Source organism: Myotis myotis, unplaced genomic scaffold, assembly GCF_014108235.1.
Source record: "Myotis myotis isolate mMyoMyo1 unplaced genomic scaffold, mMyoMyo1.p scaffold_m19_p_11, whole genome shotgun sequence".
Taxonomy (NCBI): Eukaryota; Metazoa; Chordata; class Mammalia; order Chiroptera; family Vespertilionidae; genus Myotis; species Myotis myotis.
Window position 1 is genome coordinate 4,509,762 of NW_023416315.1, and position 15,508 is coordinate 4,525,269.

Below are 15,508 nucleotides of genomic sequence, written 5' to 3' on the forward strand. Positions count from 1 at the left end.
TTTGTTTTTAGGAAAAAAATGTATATGATTATGACAGAGATAAGAAGTTGGCAAATCACCTCCCATCCAAAAAAAAAAAAACCTACAAAATTTGGCAAAAATAGCTCTGGAAACCACTAATGGCAAACAATGAATGGAAAAGTCTTTATTCATGAAAAGCTGTCAGAACACTGGAGAAGATCCATGAAATCTTTTTCTGCGGGACCTGTTCTCTCGCCCCTCACCCCCCTGCATGGCTGGTGTAGTGCAGACCATGGGAGTTCGGGTTCACGGGTGTGCTGCCCTGACCCATGACAGAGGCCAAGCAAGCTGAATAGCGTTGTCAGTAAAGCAGCCTTGGAAAAGCCTTCAGTTCTGCAGTCCTCAGATTGCAGGCCCATTGGGGTTGTCCAGGGTCCTGCCAGGTCAGTTACAGGGAAACAACATGATGCAAGAGCCTGAGAAGGGGGAGCCAGGCCCTTCATTTCACCCTGGCTGACCGCGGGCTGAGTGCACATGCGGGAGAGCCAAGAGGACACCATGGGAAGCAGATGCCAGAAGAGAAGCTGTACTTTCCAAGTGCTCCTGAGCTCAGCACAGACCTCTCTGCAGAGGGTGGGAATCTTAGGGGTCTGCAAGTTTGATCACAATCTGTAACAAATCTCTGAGTGACGATGGAGGGATATGGACACAGAAGCAACCCCCAAAGCCAGGCTAAAATACCACAAATAAGAAAAAAACAAAAAAACTGAGCAAGGACATCAGCTATTGTAGAATCCAGAGCAGGTACAATATATTATCTAACATGTCCAGTTTTCAACAAAGGACTGTGGAACACACAAAGAAACAGAAAATGTGACAGACACTCAGGAAATTAAGCAGTCAAAACAAATGGTCCTGAGTGGGTAGAGATGTTGAATAAAGACTTTAAAGCAGAAATTATAAATATGTTCAAGAATTAAATGACACCACGTTTAAAGAGTAGAAAAATATGTGTGATCAATGAGTCAACATGTAGGGAACCCCAATAAGGATACTGAAACTATTTAAAAAGGAACCAAACGGACATTCTAACATTGAAAAGGGATTACAATCGATTGGCCCAACAGTGTCATGTATATGGCAGAAGAATCAAACTCAATGATGGGTCAATTTAATTTATCCAATCTGAAGACACAAAAAACTGTGCTTAAAAATGAATAGAACCTCAAAAACCTATGGAGTAACATGAAACCTATTAACATACATATAAAAGGATGTGCAGAGATAAGGAAGAAAAACTATCTTAACAAGAATGGCCTAAAATTTCCCAAATTGAGCCAAAAAGCTCAAAAAATTTAATGAGGAACAAAGAGTTACCTACATCTGGACACATCATAGTGAAATTGCTTTAAAATATTGCTTTATAAAAGCTGGAAAGCAGCAAGAGAAGAAGACTGATCATGTACAAGGAAACAGCAATATGATTAATGACTAACTTCTCATCAGAAATAATAAAATCCATAGGCAGTGCAATGCCTTTTGCAAAGAGGTGAAAGAGAAAAATCAAAACCTGTCATCCCAAAATGTATATGCAATAAAACTCCCATCACAAATGAAGGAAACTAGAGGCATTCACAGATAAACAAAGACTATGCGAATTTATTACTAGCAGATATGTCTTAAAATATATTTAAGAGTCTTTCTGTCTTAAAGTACATGACATTAGATGGTAACTCAAACCTACAGGAAAAATAAAGAGAACTGTAAAACTGTGGATACGTGTAAACGACCTCAAATACATTTTTTCCTCTCTTCTCTTAAATAAAGAAAGTATTATTGCAAAAGGGAATCACTCTATCACAACACTGTTGACTTTATTACACACATAAATGAAACATGCATGGAAATCATAGTACAAAAAGAGAAATAAAAATGAAGCCATACTGGAGAAAAGTTGTTACCTATGTCCAGAATTAACTGGGTATTAACGCAATGTTGATTATGATAAGATTATTTATTGTAATTTCTGTAACCACCACTAAGAAAATAACTTTAAAGAGTGCTAAAAATCAAGAGGAATTAATATCATACAACCAAAATTTCCCATTTAAAAAACATATATTTTATTGATTTCAGAGAGGAAGTGGGGTGGGGGAGAGGGAGAGAGGGAGAGAGGGAGAGAGGGAGAGAGGGGGAGAGAGAGAGAGAGAGAGAGAGAGAGAGAGAGAGAGAGAGAGAGAGAGAGAGAGAAACATCAGTGATGAGAGAGAATCACTGATAGGCTGCCTTATGCACACTCCCCACTGGGGATTGAGCCTACAACCCAGGCATGTGCCCTGATCAGGAATTGAACCATGACCTCCTGGTTCATAGGTCAATGCTCAACCACTGAGCCATGCTAGCTGGGCAAAAATTTTCCATTTTAATTATAAAACAAGTTTGTAAAAAAGAAAACAGACAAACAAACAAAATGATACATACAGAAAACAAAGAGCAAAAATGCAGAGGTTAATCCAGTTGATAATGACATTAGGTTTGGATAGATTAAAATTCTACAAAAAAGACAGATTGTTAGACTGGGTTAAAGACCAATATCCAATTACAGTCTATCTGCAGATGTACACTATAGGTTCATAAATACAGATATGGAATGTAAAAGAACAGAAAAGCTGCATCACGCAAATAGTAACCAGGAAGAGCTAGAGTGTATATATTAACATCAGACTATAAAACAAAGATGCTATAGAGACAAAGAGGGACATTTCATGATGGTAAAAGGATTGATAAAAGGTAAAATGGTAAAAGGAAACCATGAGTGTGTGTGAGCCTGACAACCCAGCTGCAATGGACATGAAGAAAAATGTAAGAGAATTAAAAGCATACATAGGAATTACAGATAGAAATGTCTATAGCACTCTATCACAGTATATATTTCAAAAACGAGGCAGAAAATTGTAAGTTTATGTAAGATTTGATCAACACTGTCAATTTGATCTAACTATTATTTATAAACGATTCAGCCAGACAAGAATTCACATTCTTTTCCTATGTATATGCATTCTTTGGTATACATCTTAGTGTAGGCCGTACATAGGAAGTCAACATTTCTAAAGAATTGAAATTATTCAAAATGCTGATTTAGAAATTAATAATAAAAGTATTAAGAAATTCCTAAGTAATCAAAGATCCTACTTCTGAGTAACACATGCATCAAAAAATGAAATTCCAAAAACATTGAAGAATATTTTAACTGAATAAAAGTACAACATATAAAAATTTATGGGTATGGATAAATCAGCCCTTGGAGGGAAATATAAAATTTTAAATGCCTCATTGGGGAAAGAAAAAGGTCTCCACCAAATACTCTAATGTTAACATTAAAAAACTAGAAAAAAAACAAAACACAAATTAAGCCAAAATTATGGAGAAGAAAGAAGATAATTAAAAATGGACAGAAATCAATTAAATAGAAACAGGAAAACAATGAAGAAAAATCAACAAAACCAAAGCTGATTCATTCTTTGATATGATCAAGGAAATTGACAAATTTGCCTCTGCTGACCACATACCCTGACTCTGACCTTGACCTAGCATTCCTCAGGCTCCACGCAGTCCCCATGCCCCATACTGACACTTCCAGCAGCCCTGTCTGTGTGTCACTTGGCCCGAGGCGAACAGCCTGCACAGCAGCCTGGACCTGCCGGGGCGCCTTCTGTGCTGGGCCCCACACAGAACTGGCCCTTTCCAAGGACGTGGTAAGTGAGCCAGAGGAGCAAACCCTACGGAAGGACATGCTGGCTCCAACACCCAACATGTGGTGCTGGTGGTTGCAGGAAGGACCGAATGGAACTCATCCTTCACCTGAGAAGGGGTGCCCCGCACCCACACACCACTGGGGCATTTATGAGAAGCACTCAGGAAAGGCAACAGAGGGTACATTTACATGAGACAAGAGAGAGCTCTCACATTTCATTAACACAATGAGTTGGTCCCTAGAGTGAGGAGATGTACTTCCAGGCAGCCAGGTGGTGGGAAGAGGGAAACCCACCAAGGGGACAAAAGGCAGGGCTTTAGAAGCCTGGGTATTCTTCTAACCACAAAGATGCCTGACATCCCAAGCCCAAAGGAATCAAAACAAGGCCAGGTAAAGATTTTGCTCAAATCTGTATGGGATCAGCCAGCTCTCGCCCGCCACAGAAATGGAAACGCCTTCTCATGGTATTAATGTAGTGAGGAAAGTAAATAGAATTCATAAGATATTTTGAGCATACGACTCTCTCTTAAACAAGTCTTGCTGATGCTCAGTGTTGGGTACATGTGAGCGCTTGGTTGCTCCCACGGGGTCGGAGAGAAGCTCGGACAGGTCTTCTGCGCACCTCCACCTGCCCCTTGGAGCTGCCAAGACACCTCCACTAAACTACCTTCCCTCCTCCTTCGCTTTCCCATTATTCTATGTGCTGTTGCTGTATCACAATTCTTACATTTTTTACCCATAGGTGCAAACAAGAAACATTACTAAAACTAGCCCTAGCCTGTCTGGCTCAGTGGATAGAGTGTCCGCCCAAGGACTGAAGGGTCTCAGATTCTATTCCCATCAAGGGCACGTGCCTCTATTGCAGGCTTGACCCTCGGCCCCAGTTGGGCTGAGTGTGGGAGGCAACCAGTGGATGTGTCTCTCTCCCATCCATGTTTCTCTCTCTGTGTCTCTCTCCCTCCCTTCCACTCTCTCTAAAAAGCAATAGAAAAATGTCCTCAGGTGAGGACTAACAAAAACAAACACACAAACAAAAGCTTTAAAATAGAACTAAAGGGTTTTTTAAAAATATACCTTATTTTTGTTGTTGCTGACAGTGTCAAACATGTTTAGTAAATTTAGTGCCTACTCAATTTAAAAGACATATATCCATCAAAAACAGCTATAGGTGAGTCAGTATACTTTTCCCCTTCACAGAATAATGGCGTTTTTAGGAATGATGAGTCATTTCTGCCAACTTCAGTTTTCTGCATTTGGTGTCAGGGCCAAGCACTTTGTTTGGGCCCAATCATGTTTGCATTGCAATCGTTTATTTTCTCATCTCTCTTTTCTCTGACTAGGGACTCGATGCCACCTGCATTTCTGTAGCCTGTGCTAGCCCGAGTTCCATGAAGGCAGAAGGTATAGTTATGCACTTCTTGTTCCCGAGAAGCTAACAAATAGGCTGGAATAAAGTATCAATCAATATTTTTCAATAAAGCTGAAGCCCACAAAGGACATTTTCCCTTTCTTCATAAAAATAAAGCTGGTAATTTTGCAGACAGATTTTCAAAATGTCTTATTTTTCATGTGTGACAGTAGCTGCAGATGCCCTAGAAAAGATTTTTTTCACAGAGGAGGAAATAGCTTACAGTTCTTATTATATAAAGAACTTTGCCACCAAACTTGAAAATAGACTGATTTTCTTCCACGCTCAGGGCTCGCTCCAGGCAGAGGAGTGCGGGTTTTAAAATAAAACACAATTAGCGATTTCCATAGCGGGGACTCAGTTTTGCTCTCTGGTGCCAGCTGATGCCTGGCGACAGCCCCCATCCTCCGGGGACTTGTGGACAGTCCCGAGCAGGCAGCTCTGCGCTGGAACAGGGGAGGAAGCCACAGGCCGGAGTGCGGGCACACTGAGTTTCAACGCCCATGGTGGGTCCATATAATCAGGGAACTCTCCAGCCGTGGGAGGACTCTGAAACAGCCTGCCATCATATCACGTGTTGCCACCTTTGATCAAAGTGTCACCCTAAATGAAGGCGAGGAGGCAGAAAATGCGGCTGTGAGATCCACCAGGTAACTGACTCACCTGAACCTACAGGTAGAAACCACGAGCAGGACCGGGGATCCACCACAAAGAGTACAATTAAGTTAGAAAATGCCCACAGGTCACGATATATTTTAAATGATCGCTAACATTATTTTATAACTGGAAGCTATTGCAAGTAACCACAAGGCATGACAACTACAGAGAAAGCATCAAATTAATGGACGAATATGGGAATCCAACTGTGACCTCCTGATTCATATGCTGACGCTCAACCACTGAGCCATACCGGCCGTCTGAGGAGTTATTAACCCCCCTTCTGATTAGCCGGCGGGGAGACAATTTTTACTTTAATGGGTGTGTGCTAAAAACCCATCCAGGTATCTTATTACTGATACTCACACACAGAGGTAACAGAGGTGAGGCTGTGCTGTTTCTCTGATGGAGGAGGCCCCTGAAAGCAACTCCAGCCCTAATCATGTGTTCTCACACAGGAGGGCGTGAACCCACCAGAGGTACTAATAAAGCAGCCAGGTGAGTCCCAGGGCTAGTCAGTTCTAGGGACTCAGGTGAATTTGAGACTATAATGGGATTACATTCTCTGCTAGTCAAGCCACTGATACTTGCATATTAAACGGGTTGGGTTTAGAAATTGGAAAGGCTCTCCTAAACCCAGATGTGTGCCAGTACACCTAGAAATGAGACGTTTTCTTTTCCCAGGCAGTAGCTTTAAAATCTCATAATTACAGGAGACTCAGCCAGATGTCAAATCAGAGAGAGGCAGGGAGAAAAAATCATGGCAAGTGTTCATTAATGAAAATTCAAAACTCAGGAAGAGTAGTACACTATTTCATGAAGCTTACCTTCTAAAAGAATTTCAGTATTGACAAAAATCACATGAAGCAGAATTTAGGTAAAAGAAAATGTTATGTTTTCTCCAGAAGGGGGTGGGGGGAAAGAGAAAAGGATATTATAAGACGTTACATATAAATGCATATTATTTAAGATTGCATATCTTGTAAAAATATAATGACACATAATAGCAACAAAATGACATTCAATATTGTGGATTCATTTCATCATTAAATTTCAGTAGAACAGAATCATTTACCAGCATTTTATGTATGTATGTATGTATTTATTTCAAAAATATATTTATATTGATTTCAGAGAGGAAGGGAGAGGGAGAGAGGAAGGGATAGAAACATCAATGATGAGAGTCACTGATTGGCCACCTCCTGCAGGCCCCACACTGGGGATCGAGCACACAACCCTGGCACATGCCCCGAATGGGAACTGAACCATGACCTCCTGGTTCAGAGTTCAAGGCTCAAACACTAAGCCATGCCAGCCAGGCCGTTTTACCACCATTTTACAATTTTAAAATATTTAATTAAAAACTCATTGTGCATTTCCTATAAATGAGGCCATTTGTGAATCAGGGATCCAGCAATAAATATTAATAGATTAGACTTAGTAGTTTATAATTCATAAGGCACGTTCATACATATTTGATCCTGAGGAGGACCCAGTCAGGGAGACTGGGCAGAAATGGTGTTTCCTTTTGAAAGTGCATCCGGTTCTAAGGGTGGAGTCCTGACCAGCTCACAGGCGTTCCAGATCTCTGTCTCACCTCCTTCGAGCCTCACAGCTCCTCCAAAGAACAGCCCCAAAAGTAAAATGTCACAGATGGAGAAATTAAGTCATAAAAATCCTTGTATGTCAAGTCTTCCCAATTCTACTATTTCAGGCCTTCTCTTCAGCACCATCCTCCCGTCTCCAACTAAAATCCTTTCTAAACAGTCTATATAAAGGTAAGCTGGTAATTAGGATAAAAAGCATTTGTGTGAAGAATTATACTGTTTATATGTACATGTTCATGTGTAAAGGATGTAACCATGTTGAGAGATTATTTGTAACTGAAGTCCAACATTCCTCATTTTATTCATTTGTATCAAACAGCTGCCCCTTTGGAAGAGATGGCGCACAGATAAACCTCTGCTCTGTGAGGGGGCAGCCTGAGACACCAGGTATTAGAGGGAAGCACAGCGTCCCTTTCAGATGCCACACATACCGAGGGAAGGGCCAGCGCTGCCCCCGCCACGCAGGCAGGGCTGGGAGGAAGAGGCTGTGGCCAACAGCACAGCTTCCCTTCCCAGAAGGTGAACTTGTCTGTGATAAGTGAGTTTCACTTACAACAAGTGGTAGAAATGTGAGAGGCACAGTTTTGTTACACTAATGAGTACACTGAGGTAGATATATGTCCTATTTACCCAGAAGGAATACATTAACATTTTAAAATAGTCATGAGTGAGCAGGAGTGGAGGCCGGTACATCTCTCATACAGAATGAGTCAAACGTCAGAGGACTTTCCTGGTGCATTTTGCTAAGTTGCGTGGGGTTATCTAATGTCTAGTTTCAGTCTTGATAAATGTGACCATTACTTAAGTGGGCATCTTTGCAAGCACAGGACACTGCATGAGGCCTGTTCAAACTAGTGGGAGAGGGTTGTGGGATAAGATCGTGCTTTCCAAACTGAAGCCAGCACTTCTGTCCAGGGTCTCACTGGCTTTCAGTCCCACAGTGACTAGCGTATTAGGGAGCGCAGACCCTTATCAATATCATAAGCCCGATGCTCTCTTACCCACAGAATGTCTGAAAAACTTACAATGGGAAACATGAACTGGAATCCAGAGCCAAAATCCCTGAGTCTGAATTGATAGAAATACTAGAAAAAAATAAAAGAACAGGAAGGGAAATATAGGCTATTTGATGAACAACTAACTCTCAGTGATGACTAAACCTAACATCTTTGATTATTTTTCAGGTACTAGTAATTGGTGCCATTAAATAGTCATTACTTAAGTTTTGCTAGAAAATTTTGTTTCAGTTATTGTGTATCTGTTTTCATAGGTAGGCATAACACATATAAGGCATTTTAAGATAAATACATGTGTTGCAGTTTAAGACAGAATGCCTCTTGAAAAATAAAAGGGGAGAAATGGTGAATTCATGAATAAAAGAGGAAAAGGGAAGTCATTTGTCAAAAGGGATCTCTGATTAAGCTCCAAAGAGCAGGAGGAGAATTGAGATTTTCCCGTGTGGGTCCCTTCACAAAGGAGACATTTGGGGAGATGGTTTACCTCTAGTTCCAAGGGGCCTGACATCATGTCCTGTGGAGCCACAGCCACTATCAGTTTCCAAAGTGAGATGGGAACTCTGCAGGTGCCAGTAGAGAAGGGGAAAAGGCCAGGACACTTTCCTACCGATTTTATGCAAAGTTATTCACAGATGTCATTTACAATTCAAGAGTAAAAGGTAAATTTTAATTATTTCCATTAAGCATGAATGGGAAGTTGTAATTTTTACAAAATTATACAAATACTAGTAGCCCTGCACAGGAATCCGTGCACCAGGTCGCTGCCGCCCTCCTGTAGCTCCCCCCCACCCCCACTCATAGCTTGTTGCCCTGCCCTCTCCTATAGCTCTCTGCCCCCCTCCTGTAGCTCCCCCCCGTCCCCCTACCTTCCCTCATAGCTTGATGCCCTGGCCTCTCCTGTAGCTCTCGGCAACCAGCTTTACCTCACTGGCCCACCCTCCTGCTGATCCATGATCTGGTCGTGATGCTCTTGGTCATTACACCTCAGGGCATAACAGCTAATTAGCATATTCCTCTCTTATTATATAGGATTATGCTGAAAACCTGGTAGCTACAGAATTGTAGGTTAATACTATACACATGGTCAGAACATTAGATACTTATTAACTCTATGGAAAAATGTTAACATCTTTGCCTTTAACAATAAGAGGCAAAAGGACCTACACTCTGAATACTCAATGCAATTCTACAATGGTCACATGTGAGCATCCATTCTCCCTGTTTCATCATTTATTGGCTCCTGGCTATCGTTTGTCACCACCTGACGGAATCTGTCAATCTCAGCTTCAATATTCTGGGCAGAGCTGTTGCTACCTAGACTTTTCTGCACTGTGGTTGCAATACTAAGAATCTGCAATTAGTGAATTCCATGGCCCTGGAGGACACTGGGAACACAGGAATCTACCCTCTGCCCTTCCACTCGCCGGGATGGAGTTGTTGGTCAATTCTCTAGCAAGGAGACAAGCCTCACCTCCTCCAAGTCATTCCTACTCTTCCTCATCCTCAATGAGAACATACGATGAACACCACCCTGTTGAAAAGCAGGGTAGGGAAACACAAGAATCAGTCTAGGTCATAGATAGCTGCTTTACTGTGAGGTTTAACGTGTTTACATACCTGGTGATATAAGTCATCTTATGGGCAAAAGGAACAACATTTGAATTGCTTTGTTTCTTAATGTACTGCTAGTTTTACTACAGATACAAATTAATTCAGCCTCTGATTTTATGCTTTCATTATAGAGGCAAGTTACATATTTATATATATGAATAAAATTACAATCCAAGGCATAATATTTAAATGCACCAAGGACTGGAATTGACAGCTATTAATAAAGTCTATGAAACTATTCCTATCACTCTCATTTATCTTAGCATGATCATCAGAATCTAAAAATAACTGTTACAATTCTGTTTATTATTTTACTTCCTACACCCTTTATTGTTCTCTGATGACCAAGGCTTTTGTTTATCTGAGTCAAGTGCCTGGTAATAATTAGGTACTCAAGAAATATTTGCTGAGTGAACAAATGGCAGGGAAATACAAGAATATTATAGAATAGGAGAGGATATTATAATCAAGGCAACCCTGGAGGAAAAAAAGAGAAGGAAATTTACTTTGGCTGGGGAGATGCCTGAGGAGAAAGAGGGGAAGGCAGGAAGGCAGGCATGCTCATGGTGTGTTCAGAGGACCGTGACAAGATCAATCTGACTGGAGCAGAGGTTTCCAGAAGCGAGCATAAGGTGATAGCATGCAAGAATCAATATGGAGCCAGACTACCCAGGGCTTTGAAAGTCAATTTGAATAACTAACTCTGATTGTATTCTGTAGAATTAGGAATAGAAGTAACACAGGAGCCAAAAAAACATATCTCCTAGTTTTGATAAAATGATTAGTAAATATATACAAAATAAAATGCTTAAGTGATTGTGTCATAGTGTAATTCCTCTTCTTTCTGCTATAAGTTAAATAATCATACTTCTTTAAATCAATGACATCTCAGATTTGATGAAATAAGTAGGTTCCAGGAATGGTGCTGAGATTATAGGTATTACTCACTATCTCCTCACAGCTACTCTATACTACAGTCTATGTGTAAATGAACCACACATGTTATGTTCATTTTAATAATCCTACATATAGTAGGATTAGAACCCATATCTGTGTAATTCCGAGTCTTGCTCTGAACTATGGTGGCAGTGGATCTCAAACTTCAGCATACATAACCATCGCCCATTGAGCTTGGTAAGTATTCAGATCTCTAAACTAACCCCCAAGATATTCTATCTCAAGAAATATAGTAGAGACCAGCCGTGGGCAAACTACGGCCCGCGGGCTGGATCCGGCCCGTTTGAAATGAATAAAACTAAAAACAAAAAAGACCGTACCCTTTTATGTAATGATGTTTACTTTGAATTTATATTAGTTCACACAAACACTCCATCCATGCTTTTGTTCCGGCCCTCTGGTCCAGTTTAAGAACCCATTGTGGCCCTCGAGTCAAAAAGTTTGCCCACCCCTGGTATAGACTCTGAAATGTGCATTGTTAGCAAACATCTACACTGATTTTTAGGAGTTCTGCATACTTCACTAATACTCTTCTTTATTGGCTGATGGGGAAACATAAAAAAGGAATATAGTAAGACAATTTGGGGCACACGATTAATAGTAGACAGAAGCAAGGCAAATTGGAATCTAGTTCTCCAAGTTCCCTTGGCAACTGTACCAGATAGACCCCAGAGTTTGGGGAAAAGAGTAAAGGAACAAGTAGAAACTGAAAGACACACACCGTGAAGGTTAGACAAATTCAGGGGCGGATACCAAGCAAATAACTGTTCCCAGAGATATAGGTTGAGAGTATCAATTATTTAATCAAGTCACTATGCTTCTGAGTTGCAAAGATATTAAAAACAGTAAATCTCAGAATGTTTAGACATTTTAGAAATAACATCAATTTGTTTTGCTTATTTTTACTTTAATGTATGTAAATAATGCTATGTGATTATGTGTGTGTATATGTTTAAAAGAGGTCTTTCAATAAGTATAAAATAAAATGACTAAGTTCATAAAGATGGAATTGATGAAATCTAATTTTTTTCAAAAAGCAATATCCATCCAGCTGGTGTAGCTCAGTGGTTGAGCACTGACCAATGAACCTTGAGTCACAACTCAATTCTTGGTCAGGGCACACACCCAGATTATGGGCTCAATCCCCAATAGGGGGCATGCAGGAGGCAGCAGATAGATGATTCACGTCACTGATGTTTCTATCTCTCTCTCTCTCCCTTCCTCTCTGAAATCAATTAAAAAAAATAAAAAATAATATATATATATATATATATATATATATGCAATATTTTAGTTACTTTGATAGGTTAAATCTTCAGGTTAAATAGAAACAATGCTTAAAAAATATTATATACTTTCAGGTAAGGTAACACCTGAGCACACATCTAATTTCACTGCTCCTACTTTAAAAAAAAATCAAAACAATGCATTAAAATTAGATTTTAATAAATTCAGAAGAATATCCACAGAATGGGAATTTTTATTAATTTCTCCTGAAATTAGTATGGGCATAACCAGATGGGAGAAAAGAGACACTCTACTTGCCTCCTGATTACACATAGGAACATACCACATGGAAGAAAATGGAAGGAAACCTTATCAATCAATAAAAGCTGGAATCAGAGACAGGCTATGGGACACATGCAATATAAACATCCCCCTCACTCACCTATGGGAGCCCCAGGGACAAAGGCGGCCACACCACATTTGGGTTTTGTGGTGGTGTGGGCACAAGCTTACGTGTGGTATAAATGGAACACTGATTTTCCCTCTACCACATGAAATGTGAAATACAAAATTAATTGACATAGAAGCCAAGCTAATATTGGCCTGCCTTTTATTCCCAAGGAGATTCCGTATTTCTAACTTAGCAATGTATAGTTATGGCCAACCCAAACATTTCTACATTGTTTTGTTAGGACTGGACTAGTTGAACATATTAAAATAGGAATACAAGCAATTGGACAGATACTATACCAATTCTCTACTTAAAAAGAAGAAAGCTCTCTTTAAAAACATAATTTTAAAAGCCTCATTAAGCATAAGAAAACACTCCAAATAAATAGAAATGCACCTTTCGTAAACTATCTAAAACTATCTTCTGACGAAATAGAAAAAAAAAGGACAAAATAAATTTGAGAATATTTGCAATTCTATTCTCAATGATATTCAGGAAGAAACTGCATCTGTGCAGGTTGAAAATGAAGTCCTGATTAGGAACCATTAAATAAGGGGAAATGAGTGAAACTGTGAAGAGAATTTAAAACTAAAATGGAAGCAGAGAATACAGACTAAAAATAAAAAATGATTCTGTGAATTAGCAGTCTTAACTTGAATTTTCCATTATAAGGACAAAAGGGAAAATATAAAATAAAAGACAGAATTTAGAAGTATTTTTTGTTCCCATTAATATAACAAGGCTATTGGTACAGGAATAAGAAAAAGCATCTTCAAAACATTGAAGAAATGGTAAATTAGAGTTTATTTGACCAAAAGTGTCAGGAAGACTGGAGCTTAAACAGGTAAGGAGAAGAATGAAGCCACCTTCCCCCTGAAGGCATCTGCCAAACCTGGTGACCTGGATCTCATCATTTCTCATCTGAGGAAAGAGGTTTGAAAATGAACCTCTTATAATCCCATAGTAAATGCTCCCACCCATACATCCTGAAGCCCGAAGATCTATATACTTAGTATAAGAGTATGGTTTGTTAAAAAACAAAATTCAACTGAATAAACTCTAAAGATATTACTGGCTTTATTCAATGATCCATGAATTAGGATCAGTGTAGCAGACAGAAAGGAGTTCCCTGGAGCTGTGCTTCATGAAAGGTTTTTACAGGCAGAGGGAGCAAGGATAAGGGTTACACTAGGCAAAAAGGGTGGGTGGGTTACTGCAAGGTTACCCTTCCCTGGGGGACAGGAGGGGCCTATTACACAGACACCTAACTCTGCTGTACAGGAGATGCCTGATTGACTGGGTTGAGTCCATTTCTGGGAGCGCCAAAACTGTAACTAAGTGTCCATTTGATGACATGGGACTGAGCATGAGTGATCCATTTTGTTTTTAGCAGGTTCTGGAATAAGCAAAGTCAATTCAGATGTACAAGTGAAGATATAAGGAAACTGGGGATTAAATGCTTTTTATGCTAGGAATTCTGGGACATGCCATAACCCAGGGGTGGGCAAACTTTTTGACTCGAGGACCACAATGGGTTCTTAAACTGGGCCAGAGGGCCGGAACAGAAGCATGGATGGAGTGTTTGTGTGAACTAATATAAATTCAAAGTAAACATCATTACATAAAAGGGTACGGTCTTTTTTTTTGTTTGTTTTATTCATTTCAAACGGGCCGGATCCGGCCCGTGGGCCGTAGTTTGCCCACGGCTGCCATAATCCAAAAATGTTCTGCTGACACAACTAGAAAAACTGGACTGAATATTTAAATAGCATCTCACTGAAGCCCACTAAGAGTTACTTCAGCAACATGAAATTTTTGAGACAATATTTAGGAGTAAAAGGAAGTCCGAAGAGGTAAAAATGACGTTGGCTGCTGCTTTGCCACCATGTTCATGGGCACAGAAAAAGTTGGGCCTGAGAGGTTGACAATTTGAGCAGAACTCTCTGTCATCTCAGTGGCACGAGGAAGGGGGAATGGAAATTGGAACCTGCCGATGAGGAAGAGTTCTTTTAAATAATTGAGTCCTGGGAACCTAAAGGACTACAACATATAATTAATGCTGAACTGAAAATAAACCAGATAGCAAAGACCAGCTCTGATCATTTCAAGTGCTAATATAATGCTGCATGTCAATTATAAAGATATATTTTAAAAAACATGACTACAGAATAAAAGGCTAAATTGTTAGTATAAATAATTTCCTCAAATTTTTAAAAAAAGAAAAATGGGTAAAAGAAATGAACTAGTCAATGATCACAAGAGAAATCCAACCTGGTCAATTACCATCTGAAATATGACTCACTTCATTAGCCATCAGAGATGCTCAAATAAAAACGAGTATAAAATACCTTGACTGGCCACTTTAAAAGACAAGGGATATCAAATGTGCTGAGAATTTATGGCTATGAGGCTTCCAATGTGTTGCCTGTGGAGAGAAATTTCACTATGTCCATAAAAATGAAATCATGAAACAATTACTAAGATATGGATATTGGGATCCAGAATTCAAAATTCCAATTATTTTCAAACATGTCAATTATGTACAGTGAAAATACAAGAAAATTAATTTCCCACATTTAGACATACAAAATAATTAAGTGGCAAAATTAAATAAAGCTTAACAAACAATAATTTTCCTATGTGCCATTTTTATCAAATGGAAATTTTATCAAATAGAAAATATAATAAATAAAGTGTGGCACATACACAAAAGGCACTTTAGAACTCACAAATAACCAAAAAAAAAAGAAAAGAAAAGGAAAACGTCTGAAGCTTTCTTGAAAGTCATAAAAGTAGACCGCAATGAACTGAGAGAGAACATATTCTGTAAGAGAGCACTCACTATTGTAAAAATGTCAT